Below are 20,371 nucleotides of genomic sequence, written 5' to 3'. Positions count from 1 at the left end.
GCTGGGCTGTGGATCAGTAATCTGGGAAGAAAGGAGGTGTCTGAAATGAAATGGTCTTCCTGGTGTCTCCTTTTTGCCCAGTAAGAGGAAGTCAGTTCCTCTCTACCAGCCCTCACTCCACTAAAAGCCATTAAGCGTAACAGAGACAGGAGACATTTATCTGTTGGCAAGTGTGAATGCTACATTCTGTACCTCCAGCAGGGATGGAAATTGAGCTGTTTACTTGGTGGCCACCCCAAGGGACAGAAATGAAGCTCTAATGTGACAGCATTTCTGAAACACATCTTTAAAATCCCAAATAGTCTCACTCCCCACCTGTAAAAACCACTAGAAATTTGCAAATTTAATTTGACTAAATTCTACCCTGATGCACTCCGACCATCAAATGCAAATGAAATGATCAGGAGGTGACCATGCCACACTGGTTCCTGTTTTGGAAAGGAGGGGCTCTTTGTAAGCTGTTGGGGTGGCACCAGGCTAGCTCTATAAATGACTTTCCCCCTCATAAGTGACTTCCAGGATGGGGCTGGAGACCAGAGAGGGGTCCGCTTCCACATGCTCAGGTGGGTTTGCACGTGGATGTTCTGTCATATTAAAAACGTAATGTGCCAAAGCCCCTCCGCAGGGCATATCTGGGCTCTCGCTGTCTGTGACAAACCCACTTCTTCATCACCAACGAGAATCCCATTCACAGTCTGTCCCTGTCATTCCTATTACGGTCCAAGGCCATTGCTACTTCAGGTGCCACTTAGCTTTTAGATGGAGAAGGCCCAGCAAGTTGACTTCAGGGGCAGCCATTATTTTATGTACCAAAAGTCAGAGTGCGCAGGCCCACTGTTATTGCTTTGAAACTGTTGTCAAATGAATTTGCTTGTACATTTGTTCTCCACCTGGTAAGTCCCTTAGCACTTGAAGGCAGGACCAGGTCTTTTAGGATGGGTCTGCACCAGTGTCCAAATGGAGGCACCTTCTTCTCCAGCTCCTACCACCAGGTGGGAGAATTCTCATACTGTTCTTACTCACATTTCCCCACAATGAATATGGCACATACCCTAACCTGCAGGATATAAAGTTTGAAAAGTAAAGAAAAAAAACTATTGTAGTTCATCAGTCGACTCTAACCACTCTTAAGACTTCTCGAATCTCTTAATGACAGTAAAAGGTAAAAGACTGTTTAAATGCACGTTTTGTAGATTTAAATAAATTTTTTTGGATTTGAAGACCTGAAGTTAAAATGTATCCTGAGATGCCTTTAAGCCTGGAGAATTTGTGATTAAGAGGACCACTCCACTTGGGTTGAATCCTGGTTGAGCTGCTTACCAGCTGTGTGACTTAGGGCAGGTTGGTTAACTTCTCTGACTTTGGGCATATCTGGATGCCCCCCGAAATGTTATTCTACTACACATACATGTTATATTCCTTGTTTTACCTAATCTCCCATGTAAGCATCTACCTTTATTATTACACAGTCCTTGTAACCATCATTAAAACACTTGTATAAAATTATCTTCAATCTCTGGCTCAGAGTTAAGTAAACATTTCCTTTTTTTTTTTTTTTTTGCGGAAATGCAGTGTTTTAATGACTGTTTAAAAAGAGATCAACACCCTCCATTTGTAGTGGATAAGTGAATTATGATTTGTCATCTCTTGGGCACTCTGTGTAAAATAAAAAAAAAAACAACCCACAAGACTGTGGTGGGGCCCACACTCACAGTATCTTGTTTATATTCCCGATGGGGACAACCTAAATGAGGCTTCAGAGGCGCCATCCATCACCGCCAGGAGGGGAGGGGAACGGCTTAGGTGAAGCCACCACTTCCCGCTCCCAGCAGCCCCTGCTCTTGTGCAGTATGGAGCCACAGTCCCCTCCCAGTGACCCGTGGAGCCCAGGTGCCCTCGGGTCACATGAGATATGCTGGAGGGACAGCCCCTCCTCTGCCTGTAGCTAGATGCTGGCTGAGCCATTCATGGGTCAGGGCTTCCCCATCATCTCGCATTCTGGTTTCTCTTTTGGTGGAATCTTTCACTTTTATTCCCTGTGGCTCAGCTGGCATGAGGATGCCCTCACCCACAGTCTCTCCTGGGGTGTGTGTGCCTCCTCTTCCTCCCTCTCCCCATCTCCCCCTCTCTCCCTCCCCCTCCCCCACACAACTGTACATTGCACTGGTATTTTCTCTCTCCAGTTCCAGAAAAAGCAGGAATTTTGTTTCATGCCCAGGTCAAAGGTGACCCCCGCTCCATGGCCATCAGTGTCCACTTGCCCAGAGGTGTCCTTGCTCCCTGCCTAAGGCGCCCATCTGCTCTCTCCATGTTCTACTCCTTTCCCTAAAGATTCTGATTCTGAAGGCAAACAGATCTGCATGAGCTTGGACCAGGTACTAAGCCTTGTGAGTCTTAGTTTTCTCATCTGTAAGGCAGGGATATTTAGTACAGGTGGAGAATCCCTTATCTGGAATGCTTGGGACTAGAAACATTTCAGATTTTTTTATTTTGGAATTTCTGCATAAAGTGATCTCTCAGGGATGAGACCCAAGTCTCAATATGAAATCCACATAAGTGGTAATAACACAGACTGAAAGTAATTCATATGACAATTTAAAAATGATATTTGTACATGAAATAAAAGTCTCATCGTGTATTATTTTCCACTGTGGCATCATCTTATTTGCACTCCCAAAATTTCAGATTTTGTGAAATTATGTCATTTGCAGGGAAATGGATGGAACTAGAGACCATCGTGTTAAGTGAAATAAGTCAAACTCAGAAGGTCAAGGGTAGTATGTTTTCTCTCATATGTGAAAGCTAGAGAGGAAAAGGGACAAGAAAGTGGGGATCTTGTGAAAACCAAAGGGATTTGTTGTTACGCATTCCTCCATGCACCAGGAGTGGGAGGTAGGGAGGGAGGGGGAAGTGCTGGGGAGTGATTTTGGCCAAATTACATACCATACCGTGTGCATGGAGGAATACGTAACAACAAATCCCACAATTACGTACAACTATAATGCACCAATAAAAAATGTGAAAAAAAAAATTCAGATTTTGTAACATTTCAGATTTTGGATTTTCAGATTAGGGATGCTCAACCTGTAAACTTTCTTTATAGAGTTGTGAGAATTAAATAATACAGATACTGCACCTGGCACAGAAGTTGGTAACAAGAAAGCACACATATATTAGCAATTATTGGCATTATTATTCTCATCATTGATTATATTAATTAATAACAACGTCATTATTCTACAAAACCTAAGATTCTTAAACAGCTTGTCATTTTCTAAGTTTCTCCATTTCATACTTCCAACCTCTATCCAATCCTGAACCATTAACTCCTGGTTAATTTTTCTTGTAAAATTAATAGATCTTGTAACTTGTAAAATTAATAAATCTACTTTGAGAGCCAGGGGAATCTGATCTACTCTCATAGCCAGCGACCTTGAGCATGGAGTAGTCTTTCTGGGTCCTCTCTCCCTCACCTGAAAAATGAAGAGATTGGACCTGAAGAATATTTCCCCAAGCACGTTCTGGAAGCTTCTGCCTTTCAAAAGATGTTCACTCCCTACACAGAGCCCTTTTGGCCACAGCGGTGCCATGTGCTATGAGCAAGTGCACAACCTGGCACCCGGCTCCGCTCTCCACCTTTCTTCGCTCTGTGTCAGGATTCCAATCATGTCTACACTGCCTGGCGCCCCAACAGACCATGAAAAGGCTGACCCAGGCCCTCTCCTAAAAAGAGGTTTTGAATTGGCATAAATCTCAGCTCTGTAAAGGGAGGAAGATGAACTGCAAGCTCTGCTGAAAATCTAGGACAAGGTTCTCTTAGCAAGTCTCCAGGTACTGTTCAGTCAAGTGCTGGATATCAGGAGGCTTAAAATATGCCCCCGCCTGGCACAATGTCCCCTGACTAAGCCGGCTGCCAGGCTGAGGGCATTTCAGGCAGGAATGGTGAATTTGAACACCACACAATTACTAGTAGTTTGGAAAAACCTTTTGAAACACCACGCCAATCATTTAATTCATTTTCCAAGCCCCTTTTAAATGCAAAATATGCTAATATGTTGTTGGAGTGTCCAGCCAGGAGACCGGTTTAGGAACTGGGGCCCCTCTCTGCTGGAGGTTGAACGGAGGCCTGGTGGGAATGGGGCACTGGGAGAATAATGGCCCATTTTCCTTCCAGGGAAGAAAAGAGGGCTGGTGCCACCAGCTCAAATGTTTCTTTGTGTTTCCTTGGGCTGGAGAAGGTGTGAGTGCCCTTAGAGCTACACATTTGCCTTCGTAAATAATGGGCTTTTTTTCTGCCCCGAGTCCAAGCCCTGCCCCTGGTAAGTGAGATGCGTCCTTGAGTCCACTGTTAACTTCCCCTAGTGAGCAAGAGGCAATGAAGGAGGGAACAGAGAGAGGGTGAGAGAGAAATTTATAGCTTGGAGGAGTGAATTAATTTAGGCCGGAAGGGGCTGGTGCAGCATGGTTTTTGACAAATGGCCCAGCTCTGCTCTCTGCAGGACTCCATTTCTCTTACCTGCATAAAGTGAAGGATGAATTACAGGCCAGGGGGTCTCTCTCAGAGCTTTGAGGTGAAGCAGCTTCTTTATCAAACATTATAACCATTTTGCCAAAAACCATGGGATTTTTCTGCCTACTTCACGACTGATTCCAAAATGTCATTAAAAGTTGCAGCTGCAGGTTGTTTAATAAGCCCATGACTGCTGGGTACTATTCTGTACCCCTAGCCCTGTGCTAGGCCTGGGTGGGATGGGGTCGGGTGGGGTAACACAGACATACAACATGTGGCTCTAGTCCTCCGCAGTTAGCCTTAAATGAGCGAGTACTATCTTCCAAGGACAATTATGTGCTTGGCATAAACATGTGCCTTGACTGCAGTGGGAGAGACACACATCCAGGCACAAAGGAAGTTAGGCACAGGCGGCAGCAGGCCCTCCTCTCAGAGGTATGAATGCCAGATGCAACCCACTGGGTCTCGGCTCAGGGCTTGCAAATTAGTGGATGATGCTGGGTCTGGCCTCCAGACATGTTTTCTTTGACCTGTATAAGGGCTTGACATTTTGAGAATGTCTCATAGAAATCAAGAGTTCCAACTTTTCTTGGAAAAATAAAAGGGGACTAGCAAGCATCACTGAGCCCATCTTCTTGCCTGGGAATAGTGGTAACCCTCCCTATTAGATTGAGTATGGGTCCTTCGCCAAGGTCACCACCACTCTGCTATCCACTCTGGCTAGTTCCCTCACCCCATTCACTTATTTGGCCCTTGCATCCATTTGAATTTACAGGCCTGGCCCAGATCAGTCCTCTTCCTTTGCAAATGAAAATCTGAGGCTGAGCATGAGAGAAGTACAGACAGGAACCCAGGTCTCTGCTGGACTCCAGGGTCTCTTCAATCTAGTATTACCCCACTGTGTCATTAGGGCAAATGAGGGGTACAGGGTATGTTAAACACAACAGAACTGTCATAACTGACTGCTAGATGAATGAACGGATGGCCCAGGCCAGGCCTCTGGTTCTGGGGTTCTATGGTGAGCAGGAGGGAGGTGGTGCAGGAAGAGCAGGCCCGAAAGAGCTCAGGTTCTTGGCTTAGGACCTGAAACCCTATCTATTTAGTTTTGTTTATTTGAGACTTTTAAGATGTGTTTTTATTATAACAAAGAACGTGTACAGAAAAGCACATAACACTTCAACATAGAAATTGCTTTAAACTGTTTATGATTTTTTTTTTTTTTGCTTTCATTTTCTTTCCAAAATTCATCAGAGTGTTGTCACTCGGCACTTACTGCAGAGTATGAAGCCAGCCTGATATAGGACAGTGGAATATTAGGGGACGAGCAGTTGGCAGACTTGGGGCCTAAGCCCCACCTCAGACCAAGGGAAGGCAGTCTGCCCTCTCTGACCCCAGATGGAGCCAATGTTCTGGATTCTGTGAGGCTCTGAATGATGAGGACAGTGGAAGGAAACTGCTCAGACGTGTGCCAATGACATTGATAGAGTCACTTACTAGCTCAGGCCGGAAGCAAACTGTTGCTGTGGCTACACGAGAAGGATGTATTCTACAAGAACCAGGTGGCAGAATCTGCCACAGCTCACTCCAGGTAACAGAAGCGAAACGAGCCGTGTCACCTGAGAACTCGTAATGGAAGTCCCAGTGTCCTGTGTGATGGTAATGGAGGCGGGGCCTTTGGAGGAGAGAGCCCGTGAGAAGAGCAAAGAGAGTGAAGCTCTGTCTCCCTACCCTGTAGGGATGCAAATCAAGAGGCAAACCTGTCCACACCCTAACCTTGGACTTGATCAGGCTCTGAACCTCGAGCAGTATGTCTGCTCTGTGTGCCCCACTGGTCTGTACTATTCTGTTAGGGCACCAAGCTGACCAAGACAAGCTGTTGTTGAGAAGGACACTTACAGGTCCTGGGCTCTGAGCCCTCCTTGGCAGGTGACTACCCAGTTCAGGAGAGGGACGTGACTTACCCAGGACGTGATCTAGACTACTAAGCCAAGCCCTGCAGGTTTTTCCTTCAGCCTTTGTATAGGGCTACTCACAGGGGACCTAAATATAAGTATCTAAACTTCAGAGAGCCCCCTCTGAACAAGGATGGGGACAGGGTGCCGTACAGTGGACATGAGCATTTCTCTCTCAGCCTGGGAAACAACCTGAACTACAACTCACTATGTGCCAGAATGAGGAAACCATGGCCTAGCTGGGCCAGACTATGAGCCAGATATAAAGTTAGGTGACAAGTATCATGGCAATGAGGTACAGGAGGCCCTGGGGTCACAGGAGAGACCGTGTTGGCCTGAGGATGTAGCAGAGACAGCATGGTGGCAGGTGTGGCAGATAGAATAGTGCCCTCTGCCTTACAAATGTCCCGGTCCTAGTCCCCAGGACCCGTGAATAAGTTCCTTTACAGAAGGGACTCCACAGATGCGATTAGGTGAAAGCTCTCGAGGTGGGGGGATTATCCTGGCTTATCCAGTGGCCTCAGCATGATCACAGAGGTCCTTATAAGTGAAAGAATGAGGCAGGGGAGTCAACATTGGACCAATTAGGCTTGAGTAAGGCGCAAGTGGCCATTTCTGGCTTTGGAAAGGGAAGGAGATATCAATCAAGGAAAACGAGCCGCCTCTCAAAGACGGAAAAATCAAGAAAACGGATCGTCTCCTAGAGCCTGCAGAAGGAACCGCCCAGTCCACATCCTGACTTGAGCTCAGCAAGACCCAATGCAGATTTCTAAACTATAGAACGAGCAGGTAACAAAGCTGCGTTATTTCCCATCACCAGGTGTGGGGTCATTGGCCCCAGGAGACCCATGCAAGAGAGCCAGACGGAAATGGGTGATGTGGAGAAGCACTGGTGCCAATACCCTCTTTGAGCCCTGAAAAACAAGAGCTTGGGGATAGACAGTCTCTACAGCCCTTCCCAGTTCTGATGGGAGAGGGGGAGAAGTCACTGTCCCGTAAGTGTTGACAGAAAACAGCATATTCCAGAACATGTCTGGTGGGACTTAAGTACTCAGGGCTGTTGAGGAGAGTTAGAAAAGGGAGCAAATCATTGTTTGCCTGATAATGCAGTCTTGGCCTCTGGCACCCAGAGTCCATGGGAACTGACCAATTTTTCCTTTCCGAGGAAAGGAAACCTGGTGTTGAGAAAGAGCAGGTCTCCGAAGGGTGGTCAAGCCTGGCCTCCTGGTGCCAGATCTGACCTGGGACTGGGTGATGAGATGCACCTTGCCCTCAGGGAGCTCGGGTCTCGGGACTTATAACAATTGCTGTGGTCTCAATGCATCTTTCCAAAGTTCATGTGCTAGGAACTTAATTCCTGAACCCATATGCTAAAAGCATTTGGGAGGTAACTGCCATTAATGAGGTCATGAGGAAGGGGCCCTATGATGGCATTAGTGGCCTTAAAAGTAGAGAGAGACTTGAGTTAGCAGCTTGCTCTGTCTCATGCCCACAGCCGTGTTATGAGGCAGCAAGAAGACCCTCACCAGGGACCTTAGGCTTCCATGCCCTTGGACTTCCAGTTTCAGATCATGAGCTACACAAACCTATAGTCTGTATAAATTACCCAGTCTGTGAGATTCAGTTGTAGTAATGGCCAATGGACTAGGAGAACTGGTAAATAAGCAGGCTAATCTCTGTTGGTCTTAGTGCTGGGGAGGAAAGGAAACCTGGTGTGGAGAAAGAGCAGGTCTCCGAAGGGTGGTCAAGCCTGGCCTCCCGTTGCCAGATCTGACCCTGGGACTGGGTGATGAGATGCACCAGACAGGAAAGAAAATGGGAAAAGGCTGAAAAAATGCTGAGTTAAACAAAGCTGAACAGAATTATATATGGAGGAATCCTGAGCGTTTGTGTGTATGAATTGATTCGTGTGCTTATTTGACACAGTGTTTTATTAAACCAGACGGTATTCTAGGGAGCTAGTGAACAAAACAGACAAGGTTCCTACAGCGTGGAACATCATTACTGTGGGAAAAGCAGGTAATACAAGAGTAAATAGCTAAATACAGGACCCGGATGCAAAAGCACTCTGGAGGGCAGAGCACTTTGAAGGGATAGAGGTGGCAACGGTGGCTTTAACAGCTTGGTAAGACCATTCAAAGGTGTTGATATCTGGGCAGAGACTAAAGTGCAGGGTGCACCAGTGTGTGACATTTTCCAAACTGAGGTGACAACGGAACCCCCTTCGTCACAGAGATCCTTACAGAACTCTGATTGCACTTTGAGAAGTGCTGGGAAGGAGAGAGTTGAAGTGGGAAGCTGGCCTCTTCGCACCCCAACAAGACCTGGGTTCTCATTTAGGATGGAGACTGTGACGCTCACAAATGCAAAGTGAGGTTTTTCATGCAGGAATCCATCCCTCCAAATGGACAGCGGGAAATGGGGACGCTGGGGAGTCTCTGCTCAAGTTCAGGATTGGTAGGCCACAGTGCTTGCTCTCCTTGGCTGGCCTGGACTCACCCTGAGGCTGTGGGGTTCATGAAACTGAAGACTAGGTTGCACCCCAGGTTAGACGAGATGGTCTCTGAGGGCATGAGCAGAGGCTGGCTCTTCGCAGGTGTGAGAGAGCAGAGTGTGAGGACAGGGCTCTTTCTCCCTGGACACTGTGTCATACAAAACGTTTATTTCTAAAGTGCATCTGAGACACAATGATCAAGCTCCACGTTTCTGAGCATCTTTATCCATGTCCTTCTTTGGTCTTGGGTGAGGAAAACAAGCTACATTCAAACGCCAGGAACAAGACCGGCACCCCAATGGGGCACAGCCTGTATTCATGGAACAGAGGGTAGCTAATGCTCTCCCTCAGGGATCCACGGGGGACTTCACAGAAAACGTACCACCTGTCCCTTCAACGTCCTTTCCTGTCTAGAGGAGGCTGTCTGGACTTTGTCACAGCTCAAATTGGATGAGGCACATTATGTATTCAAGTCCTGCCGCAGCAAGCCTTCCAGCCCGCCCTCCCGAGCACCGCCTGCCTGGCTCCGGAAACGCCTGTGTGCGAGCAGCCTGCTCAGATGCCAGGCTTGGTGTCTGCCGGAGCACCTCGCCGAGAGCCCCGGCCGGGCCTCACCTGGCAGGTGGTGACGCCACTCATGTTCCACGTTGCCTAGGCTAGCAGCCAATGCAGAGACAGATGGGAACAGTCTGTTCCCAGGAGGGAAGGGTTGAAGCACCAGGTCCTCTCCTGGCCCCTCATCACTGTCTTGCCACTGGTCACGGTCATCTTCTTAGCTCCGTTCAGTACCACTTCCTCTGGGAAGCTGTCTCCCCTGGGGCAAATCCTGCCATTTGGGGTCCTACAGGCATATCAGGCCTCTTTGTATGGACACCTGAGATGGCTTCCAACCCCGGGTCTGCCCCTGACGAGTCCTTGAACAAATCCCATTGCCTTTCTTGACCTCAGTTCCTGAAGGATGCAAGCCGAGAAGGTGCTCTTTAAGGCCCTCTGGCGGTCCCCTCCCCCAAACAAGAGCCACAGTCATGGCAGCCTAGTGCAGGTCTGGGCCTAGAAAGAAGCCTTTTTACTTGCGGGGCTTTCATTTACTTAGCACTAATATGATGGAGTGAGCTAATTGGTTTCCAAGCTTTCTAAAGGCATGGAATCCATTTTTTTTTTTTAAAGCAAGTGTACAACTTCTTTGTTTGGCATTTCTGCTCTGGCCTCTCAAACACCCTCCTCCAGGGGGCTCCTTGAAGCACGGTTTTAGGACCCTTGGTTGTAAGACCAATGGTCCCTCCAAGGCTAACACTGTCAGGTTCCACTGTGCACCTGCACACACCTCACCACTGCAGCTGTGGGCCCCTGGGATTTCTTTCCGTGTGGCGCTGGGGATGGAACCCAGGGCCTCTGGAGCACACTAGGCAAGCACTCTTCCACTGAGCTACACCCCAGCCCTGGATCTTCTTTTGAGGGATGTCCAAACGATAATGAAAATTTGCCTGCTCCTCCCTATTTTTTAAAAATGTTTGATTCCCAGTGTTGCTCCAGTGGACGTAAGAAATGAGAATTCTGAGGGCCGGAAAGGAAGAGGGAGTGCTTTGACCTACTTCCAAATCCTTGCCAAGCAAATGAACCACAGCTGAAACAAAAGGACATAAGCAACTGTCAGCCACTCTGCCTGAGCCCAGAGGAGGAGGCAGAGTCAGCCAGGGAGGCTGTCCCAGCTCTTGGAAGCCCCCCAGTTCCTCTGTCCCGTCACATGGCCCAGTCAAACTCTAGTTTCTGCCCAGACAGGGCCAGGCAGCAAATCAGGGAAGCTGGCGGCTGGTTCCCAGGAGCACCAGCAGGGTCAAAGACACAGCCAAGGACCTGTGGTCCCAACTGAAGCAGCTGCCCCTCCTCCAGACCTCAGAGTGGCTGGGTCATCTCCCTCCCATCTCCGTTACCCAGGTGTGGGCGGCTGGGTGGTTTCTACAGCCAGACCTGCACACTCCTTCTTTCTTTATTTTCTAAAACCTTCTGAATTCAGAAGCAAAACACACAGAGGGTTTGGAGGAGAAAGTGTCCCTGCTTCCCCTGTGTCACAGAGACACAAAAACACACGAAGAAACTATGGCAGAAGGCTGTGGGGACAGGCCTTTGTGGGCACCTGGCTGTAGGTTTTGATGTGGAAACCAGAGTGGCTGACTTTTCCGAACCAGAGAGAAACCTCTCATGCTCCAAGGCAGCCGATTTCTATTATTACTATTATTATTATACAGGCTCCAGAGCGTCTCTGAAGCCATCTCTTTTTATTTTACTTTTGTAGTTGTAGATGGACAGCATGCCTTTATTTTATTTGTTTATTTTTATGTGGTGCTGAGGATGGACCCCAGTGCCTCACGCGTGCTAGGCAAGCGCTGTCACTGAGCCACAGCTGGCCCTGAAGCCATCTCAGGAGCTGGGTTTCCTTGGCTTTCCTTCCATGCTTGTGCAGCTTATAAAAATGCATTGACTCAGTAGCCACTCTGCTACTCCCAAGGCGCCCCCTCCCCAGCCCCACGGCCTGGCGACAGTTCCCCTTGTCTATCCCACGACAAGGGCCAGCATCTCCCTCCCCCCACTCCCCGCCTCCTTGTCCTGCTCAGTCCCCTTGAATTTAACTGTCAACCCTCCAGTGACAGACACAGCAAGTTGGAAGGGGAGGGAGGCGGGTGCTATTTATAATTCGGCGGCGTTCGCCCTCAGAACACGGCCATTTATTCCAGGCCGCCTGCCAGAGGCCCACATTCCCTTGGCTCTATATATGGGCTTCTCCACAGGCCCATGTGCCACATCCTCGCTTCAAGGGGCCTCGGGCGAATCAGGAAGGTAAGGCCAGCCCTGCTCCTCCAGAGCCCGCCCCAGCCTGGACTCCTCTGCAGGGTTCTCCCAGAGGCAGAGGAGCGAGGGACCCTGGGGGACCCACCTGACAGGGCTTGGACAGCAGCCGGCTTTCCCCCCAGGGCTCGAATAAGAATGGCGAGGAAAAAAATGTATTCTTGCTTTAAAACATTAGATCACCCCTTCTTTTTGCCAAGTGGTTTTCAATTGTTTTCCATTGCCATGTGACGGAGGTCCATGGCAGCCTCGCCAGCCCCTGAGGGCCCCGAAAGCTGGATTTATGGACGCCCTGTCCTTCGATAGGCAGATGGGAGGGGAAGCCAGGGAGGGTGGGCAGGCCAGCTGAGGCAAGGGAGCAGAGCTTTTGCCAAGCAGGCACTTCCTACAGGCTCTTGGCTTTGATTAGCATGCAAGGGCACAGAGAGGAAGGTGTCAGGCCTCCCGTGGGTACTTGGATGTGAACACCCTTCACTGCCTTCTGGAAGACAAGCCCGGAGGCAGGGGAAGACCTGTACTGCTAAGTGCTTGCTCTAAGATCATCTCCTCTCCTACCTTTCTATGCAGGTGCCTATGGGGCCAGGCTGGGACCACAGATGGGCCAGAGTCTCTGTGGAGCAGGACCCCTGGAAACCCTCCTCCAATTTCATGTGGACAATTTTAGTTTGGTTTCTTGAAAACTTCCTTAAACAGTTGTCTGCAGTGGGCACAGGTGGGTCCTGGCATGGCTGCTCAGATTTCAGACAAACACTCTTTATTAAGGTCTCTGGTCATCTTTTCTCCTCTTTTCAAATCAAGTTCAAGTCCTTCCTCTGAAAAGCTTTCTGTGGCCATCTGGATATCTATTCCTTAGGATGGTGAGCATCTAGTGTTATGAATACTAAGAATAACAGTTTGGATAGATGCAGCGCTCACTCTGTGCCAACTGCTTACAGCATGCCACACACCCTCATAATGGGCCTGCAAGATGAGTGTTAGTTTTCAGGAGAGGAAACAGAGGTGCAGAGAGGTCAGGCAACATGGTCAAGGTCACCTGGCAGGGTAAGGAGCAGGTCCCAAGTGCATCCAGCTTCTCATGACCAACCTCTCTGTTGCAGGTGCTGGTTCCTGTCATTCACATCTATGGTCTTTGTTAGATGTATGTAGTCACTGTATCTTCTTGAGTGCTGGCCTCCTGTCTGTCCAGAGGGCCCTTGAGCTCTTGCAGGTGGAGACCATGTCTTAAATGTCTTGCCTCTTCCTTCTCTCCCCCCTGAGCATCGAGAACCAACTAGACCCATAAAAAATCTTCCCCGTTGCGGTGGTCCTCTGTCCCTGTGCACTTTCTACCTGTCATGGCTCATCACTGATGCCTGCCTCTAGCCTTTGCAGCCTGGGACCCTCCCTGAGCAGCCACAGTCCCACATCAGCCCTACAGTTTCTCCTTTGCTTGTGACAGATATGGGGCTGGCACTTTATAGCAGGGAAAGCAGCAGCAGCAGCAGCAGGAGCTGATCAATTCCTAAGCAACGAAGATCCTGTTTTCATGCAAACGTCCTCAGCATTAAAACAAAAACAAATTCCTCACAGGGCACGTCCTGGATGCCAAGTCTCTTCACAAGACACATTTTTAAAGCAAAGTTTTGCGCCTGCGCGAGTCACAAGCAGGAACTGGAAGGGAGCTGCCTGCCAAGTGCTGTCTCCAGGTGCTCTCCTTCCAACCTCACGGGCACCCAACCGCTAGCCACAGTGGCTTCCCGATCTGACGGATGAGGAAACAGGCAGAGAGGACTGGGAGAGTGTGTCCAGTGTCCATCAGCTGGCAAATGGCAGCAAGGTGATCTGGCCAGGTCTGCCTGGACTGTTTCTGACACAGACACTGGTGTGACTATATTCATGAGAGACCAGGGGCAGACTGGGACCATTTCAGAGGATTGCAGGCAAAATCTTTTTATTTAAAAGAAGGACGGTGCATGATATTGAGTCTCTCCTTACTACATACCTAGTCCTGGGTGTGAATCTGGGTGAACCACGAGAACTAACTCTATGCTGGTTAGTGTATGATGCCCACAGAAAGACTCAGGAGGGACAGTCCCTCCAGGGGCTCTGAACATGGTGCTGAATTCCCCGCCTCAGAGGCCAACAGCAAATAACAAGAGGGTTACGAGGTGAGGCAGGACATTTAAGGAGAATGGCAACAAGCGTCCTGAGCTCCACAGAGGTGGGGCCACGGAGTGCTAAGTGAACTGGGAAGGCTTCCTGGAGGAGGGAGATGCTCCAATTCCACAGGAGGGTCTCTTTAACAGACATCCCTGGCTTGATGCCAGGGGAGCTGGAGCCCACCAACACCAGTACCACCAGGTCATCACCAGGGTCACTGGGCCTGCCCGGTGGTTATAGGAAAGAGCCCAGAGGGCATCTAGCCTCCAGTCGGCTCTGGTGGCTTTGTCTTTGAGGATCGTGGGTATCCAGAGACAGCGCACGTTGATGAATTAGATGTCACACGGTTCATGTCTGGCAAAAGGCCAGGAATGCCAGGACGGTGGCATGCTTGTGCTGTGGGATTCCCTGGTGCCACTCTCTTCTGCTGATTCCTCATCCCAGACTCAAGGTCCGAGTGCAGTTCAAACCTCCTTCCCGGGCTCTCTGAACGCTCTCTGTAGTCCCTTCCCACCCCAGGAGTGGGACCCTGCCTTCTCCACGTGTCCAGCAGTGCATTGGGCCTGGAGCTGGAGACACCAGGGACAGGACAGCTGGCTGCAGCCTCCTAGAGCAGCCTGACAAGCTCCCCAAATGCATCTCTCATGGCACCATTAGCACCCAGGCAAAGGCCTGGAACTGGGAAGGGGGGATTAGTGGGCAAATATGGCAGAGGAAGAGGGCCAGCAAAGGGGATTGGTGGAGGCCAAGAGAGACAAGAATCTGCTAAGCAGAGTGGAAAGAGCGCGGCTTGGTGTGCAGACGGCCTGGGCCGGAACCCCACACTGTCAGTGTCTCAGGGACTGCGGGTACTCCCCAGGATCCATGCTCACCTCTTCCCCCCAGACTTGCAGTGGACAAATTGCCCAGCCTTCCTTCCTATGAGGCGTGGCCATATGCCTACCTCCTGGCCAGTGGAAAGAGAGCAGAAGTGTCATGGGGTAATTCCAGGCCTGGCCCATAAAAATCTCCCACTTGTGGTTCCTGCACTTACCCCACCCGGCAGCTGAATGGAGAGAAAACCCAGGACTAGAGGTAGACAGATTGCCAAGACAGAAGGGGCCTGGGTCCCTGAGGCACCCCGTGGAAGACTGCATGCTAAACACACACCCTGAATCGTGCAAACAAGAGATCAACTCCTCGTGTGCAGAGCCATTTATATGTGGGTTGTTATAGCTGTGGCCTCATGTGACTGATAGAGTCTCTGACTAGCCATGCCGTGTTGGACCAGTTCCTTAGCCTCCCTAGGCTCTGGCTTTCTCATTTGTAAAGTGAGAATTTTAAAAGCATTCCTGAGAATGACTGAGCTCAGACTTAAAAAGCTCCTACAACCAGGCATGGTGACTTTTGTGAGTCTTAGGTACTTCTGCCTTCGTGGGCCCCTTCCTCCAGACATATATAAATAATATGTAATTTTAATTCAATTAATTCAAAATAAATAAATTGAAGTTAGGTTTTATGACTGCACGGATACAAATAGGAACATAAAATCAGGCCGGATCCACAATTGTGTCTATTCCTCTTTAGCATTTTTACACTGCATTTTATCATCATTATTACTATATTCCTTTTTCTTTCTGATTTTAAAAGAAATAAAAATTAAAAATTTTCTGGGCCCCTGAAAGAATCGTGGGCCACAGGCACAGTGCTGTTGTACCTCTTGCACACGATGAATGGTAACTATACAGATCACAGTGGAACCAAGGACAGGGGGCTGAGAGGTGAAGTAGTAACCCAGGTGAGGAAGGCTCCTTTGGCCTGTTGCATCTCCAGTGGAGAGGATCATGGAAATAGAGTGGCATGCTCAAGAAGGGTGGGGACATCTAACCCTCAGTGCCTTATGTCCAGCACAAGGCTGGAACACTTGTCTTACTCCAGCACTCTCAACTTCCCCCGACTTACCATGAAGTAGGGAATCTTTTTTTTATCCCCATTTTACGATTGAAAACAAAACAGAGAGAAAAGAAAGAAACGGATGCTAAGGACAAGTGGCTAAGCTGAGAACTGAAACGACGTCTTGGGTGCCCAGTCGAATGCTCACTCCACCACCTGGCCTTCCATCTATCATGAGCTGTGTCATAAAACTGATAAATGGCAGTGCCTATGGAGGGTGTCAGACACCCCAACACCTCCTTTCAAGAATACTGAAGAACCTGCTTACGGCTGAAATCAAACACATCATGCCAGCTTAAACTTGTGCTTTCTCATTCTCCACCCAAATGTATTCCTTAGAAGGTCTAATTATAGTGACTTCTATTTTCTTGTAAATAATCACATCTGTCATAACTGATTTAACTGATCCAAGGCTCCAAGTTGGCAGTCTTGGCGGCCTGAGCCAATGTGTCAATTATGCCAAGAAGGCTGTGAGCAAAAGTTGCATGAAATGGGAGAGAGAAGGGAAAAAAAATTAGTCACAGTCATATAGATGGTGGGGACCAATATGTGCTTTTTCACAACAGTAATATCAATACAAACTCTTAAACGTGGCCAAGGCATGTCAATCCCTTAGCAATCCAACTTAGTGGAATAGATGCAGCCAGCCAGTTCTCAGAGAATAAAAACAATCTTTTGAGTGGAGAGCCAAGCCCAGGAAGTCTAAGTATATACCCCTGAGAATTTGCTGTGGATCCTTATGCTTGTTTCTCAGGAAGAAGGATGGGATGAAGGTCTTCCAGGTTTCATGCCTCTGGGGCTCTTTGGGGCTACCTTCTGAGTGTAGCTGTCATGCAGCAGAGAGTACTAGTTAGGTCTGGACTTGAGTTCTAGTCTTCTCTCCCCTCCTAACTTACCAGTACTCTAGCATGGCTAAGCAAACCAGCCTTCCGAATTTATCTCTGCTTCTTCATATATAAGCAGAGAGAAAAGAGTGCCTACCTCCCAGAATCTGTGTGGGATGGAGTGGTGCGACGACTGTATGTGACAGCCTGTTGGAAAGAACAAGCTCTAGCCGTTGTCACCATTAACATATCAGCATATACCAAATCCCGTTTTCAATCCATGGAACTGGTTTCTTCCTCTGCTCAAACCACTCTAGAAAGTCAACTTGCTACTTGAGCCTGAGAGTCCCCGTGTCTGACGAGAAGCTGCAAAGATTATTTTTATTCTCTGCATAGCATAGGGAAACGAAAAGCCCAGCACCTGCAGGAAATGGACACTTGCTCTGGGTGACCCAAACCTGGCGGTTGGTGTAGCCTGCTTTGGTTCTGGCCAATCTGCATGAGCAGGGGGGCTGAGATGACAGACTCTGAAGCCACCCTGACTGGGCTTTGAATCAGGCTCAGCTACTTATTTACGGTGTGTTCTTGGGCAAGTTATCTATAAAATGAGGGCAATGATAGTACCTACTTTTTGGGGTGATGGTAAAGAATAAATGCATTACACAGGATAGCTTACAACAGGGGCCTGGCCCGAGAGAGGCAATCAGTATGTACTGGAACTTACTACTATTGCAGTGCTGGTCGTCCTAAAGGCCAATGGCTTCCTCCCCTCATCCAGAGTTCATTAATGCCATGCTTAACACTTTAGCCCCTTTAGAATTTTATGCACCATGCTCCTTACTAGGCTGGAAAATTTGTGGCAAATAGAGGAGTTCTGAAATGAGAGGGCAGTGCTAAGAGCCCGTGATTGATACCTGAATCTACCAGAGAGGCTCAGATTCACTTCCTTCAAAGGAAATTCATTTCTAGAGCAGATATGTGAGTAAAGGGTTCTGAACCAAGAGTCAGGGACCCAGTCTTTGCCCAGTGATTTTCTGGGTCTTAATTTTCTCAGTTGTGAAATAAAAATGAGAGTTCTGGCTATGAATTTCAGCTTAATTATGTATTAAAAAGAGATAATAAGAACAACAACTGTCACGGATTGGGATGAGGCATGAACCAATTAATGAATCACTGTGGTGTGGACCAGGTCCTGGCCATAGCCCGTGTGCAGACAGCTTCAGTGTCCCTCGGAACTCACGGCCCATTCTGTGGCCTCCACTGGTTTCCTTTGCACCTCTCAGGCACATTCTTGCCACAGGGACTTTGTCTCTCTGCCTGGAATATTCTTTCCCCAAACAGCCCCATGGGTCCCTCCCTCCTTCCCCTCAACTATTACTTTTTTTCTCCATAATGACTGTCACTTTTAGCAGAGTAGATGATTTCCCTATTTAGTGTGAGTATTGCTTATTGTTTTTCTCTTCCTAGACCAAAAATGTAAGTTTCATGAGAGAAGGAATCTCGATTTTGTTTCCCTAGGAGCTTAGGAACAGCACTTGGAACAGAATTGGTGATGAATAAATATTTTATGATTCCCTGGACGAGTGAAGGGGGAGCATTGGGTTCACGAGGCAGGTGTTCAACAACTTTCTGGCAGTTTTCCTAACTGGGAGAAGGGGATTCTCACTCCTCACGCGTCTTCCTCCATGAGGAAGCATCTTCACCCAGACACCCTGGACTGACGGCCACACCCTTGCTGCTCTCCCAGGGGATGTGGCCAGTATCAGCCCTCGCCTGCCCAGTGATGATTGCTGGGACATCTCTTGACCGGGTGAAGTCAGTCTCCTGCAAACATCACAGATGCAGGGTCCTTCTCTGTCCCACATCGCCCTGCCCCGTCAGAGAATGGCAGTGACCTGGTGTAAGAGTGTGCTTTGCAGACCTGGGGTCCCCACTCTTGCAAGAGTGGAGAGAGGCCAGGAGGGTTGCTGGTGGCTCAGCCAGTGCACTGAATCGTGCTCTTTAGTCGGCTTCCTCCAGAAATGACGAGGATGCCGTGAACTCCAGTTGTCCCACTCCCGGGTCGGTCTCAGTGGTTCCTAACCTGCTCTAGCAGCAGGGTTGTGTCTTTTCTCATACTAAAACCCCACCAAACGTTCCCAATTTTGCCAGGTGACACTTTAGGTATCCTGATTCGAGACTGACTCCCATCCTGGCCACTCTCCTCTGACAGAGCACTGTGTAGCCGCTTCCCTTAATCCTCACACTTCAGGCTAAATGCAATTCCAGTGGGGTTTGTGACCCCAGGAGAGAGGGGGCTGTCACTGGCCTGCTTACTCTGAACCCTACTCTGCTATCATGCTGTTAAAAGAGGCTCTTCCTGCAGCTGCGGCACAGACTCCCCTTCGCGGATCTGTGATACTCTGGGGCCAGTGTCCTGCTCACCTGGTTGGATGCTGTTCTCTAAGTTGCTAGGTTGGGTCCATCCCTCCTGCACGCTGAGATCTTTCAGAAGGCTGTCTCTCATGCACCATGTCCACTACGGCTTCCTGGCTCATGTCATCTCTGACCACAATGACTGACTGTCACCACTTATTGAATGTTTACAAGGTCTCAGACAGGGGGTCAAGTCTTGCATGCATTGCAACATCTAGTCCCCAAAACAAGCCAGTGAGGCATTTTACAAATGAGGAAACTGGGGTTTCAGTGGCAAAGGGCCTTTATGTGTTACTGTAGCTCATAACAGCAGTGTGAAGTCCGAAGGCCGCACATAGGATGCTCTAGAGCTGAGTCTGAGGTTTTCATTTAGGCCACAAATAAGAATGTGAACAGAGTTCCAGTTTAACCCAGAGACACCAGGCTCACTGCCAGGAGCTCAGTGCAGGGGACCTCACCAGGATCCACCGTACGGTACCTGCAGGTGTGACCATTTAATCCCCAATGTTATCAAGTGATGTCATTCAGCATTCTTCCATCATGTTCCCAAGAAGCCCACGGCAACCTTCTCAAACCAGAAGTGGTTGAGATAAAAACCAGAAGTGCCCGATTTGTGCTTTTTTGTCCCCTTAGCAACTCAAAACTAATTTTTAAAAAACGAAGTTAATCTGGCTCCACCTGATCTTGGCAAGCCCACGCTGAATTCCCTGAACACTCTTCTTCCCTCTCTGTCCTGGCAAGACAGCCTGGAACAGAAGCAGCCCAGGGAAGCAGATCTAAGGCAGCTAAAGCCGATCAGAGCTAAGTCCAGGTATTAGGGCGGCACCTACCCTCTTCAGCAAGCCAGGGGCAGGGAGGCCAGAGGGTATGGGCCAGGAAGGGCCGCAACTGGCCCCATTCCTCATTCAGTGAGAGGAGATCAGCCTCAAGTCTTCCTATGCCCCCTTCCCACTTTGAAATTCCAGAGCTATAGGCTGCACACAGCTATAACAGAGACCCTGGGTCCCTTCCCAAAGCATACAGAGAATAATGACAGCAAGTTATCTGGGTGCATGGAAATGAACATGAACATCCTTCACATATTAAGCTCTTACTGTTTGCTAAGCATAGTGCATAGTGCTGGATTAACATGATATCTTAAAATGCCTTCAAAATATTATTATTATTATTATTATTATTATTATTATTATTATTATTATTATTTTAGCAAACAAACACATGCCCATGGTCAAGAAATCAAATACCAGAGAGGCTGTTAATG

General features: G+C 48.7%; 1 protein-coding gene and 1 long non-coding RNA gene across 2 annotated transcripts in view; one reads left to right on the top strand and one right to left on the bottom strand.

The window, feature by feature from the left end:
• The window catches only part of ZHX2 (zinc fingers and homeoboxes 2), a 162,111-nt gene that overhangs the window by 117,849 nt on the left and 23,891 nt on the right, over window positions 1–20,371 (bottom strand). The window lies entirely within an intron of this gene.
• Window positions 11,642–16,307, top strand: LOC308633475. Its single transcript, XR_014018792.1, has 3 exons — window positions 11,642–11,791; window positions 12,368–12,512; window positions 12,898–16,307. It is a non-coding gene; the product is annotated as an uncharacterized lncRNA (long non-coding RNA).

This window comes from Spermophilus citellus (assembly GCF_964194105.1).
Source record: "Spermophilus citellus genome assembly, chromosome: 14".
NCBI classification, from domain to species: Eukaryota; Metazoa; Chordata; class Mammalia; order Rodentia; family Sciuridae; genus Spermophilus; species Spermophilus citellus.
Note: the sequence above shows the minus strand (reverse complement) of the source record. Positions and strands in the feature narration are given on the sequence as shown.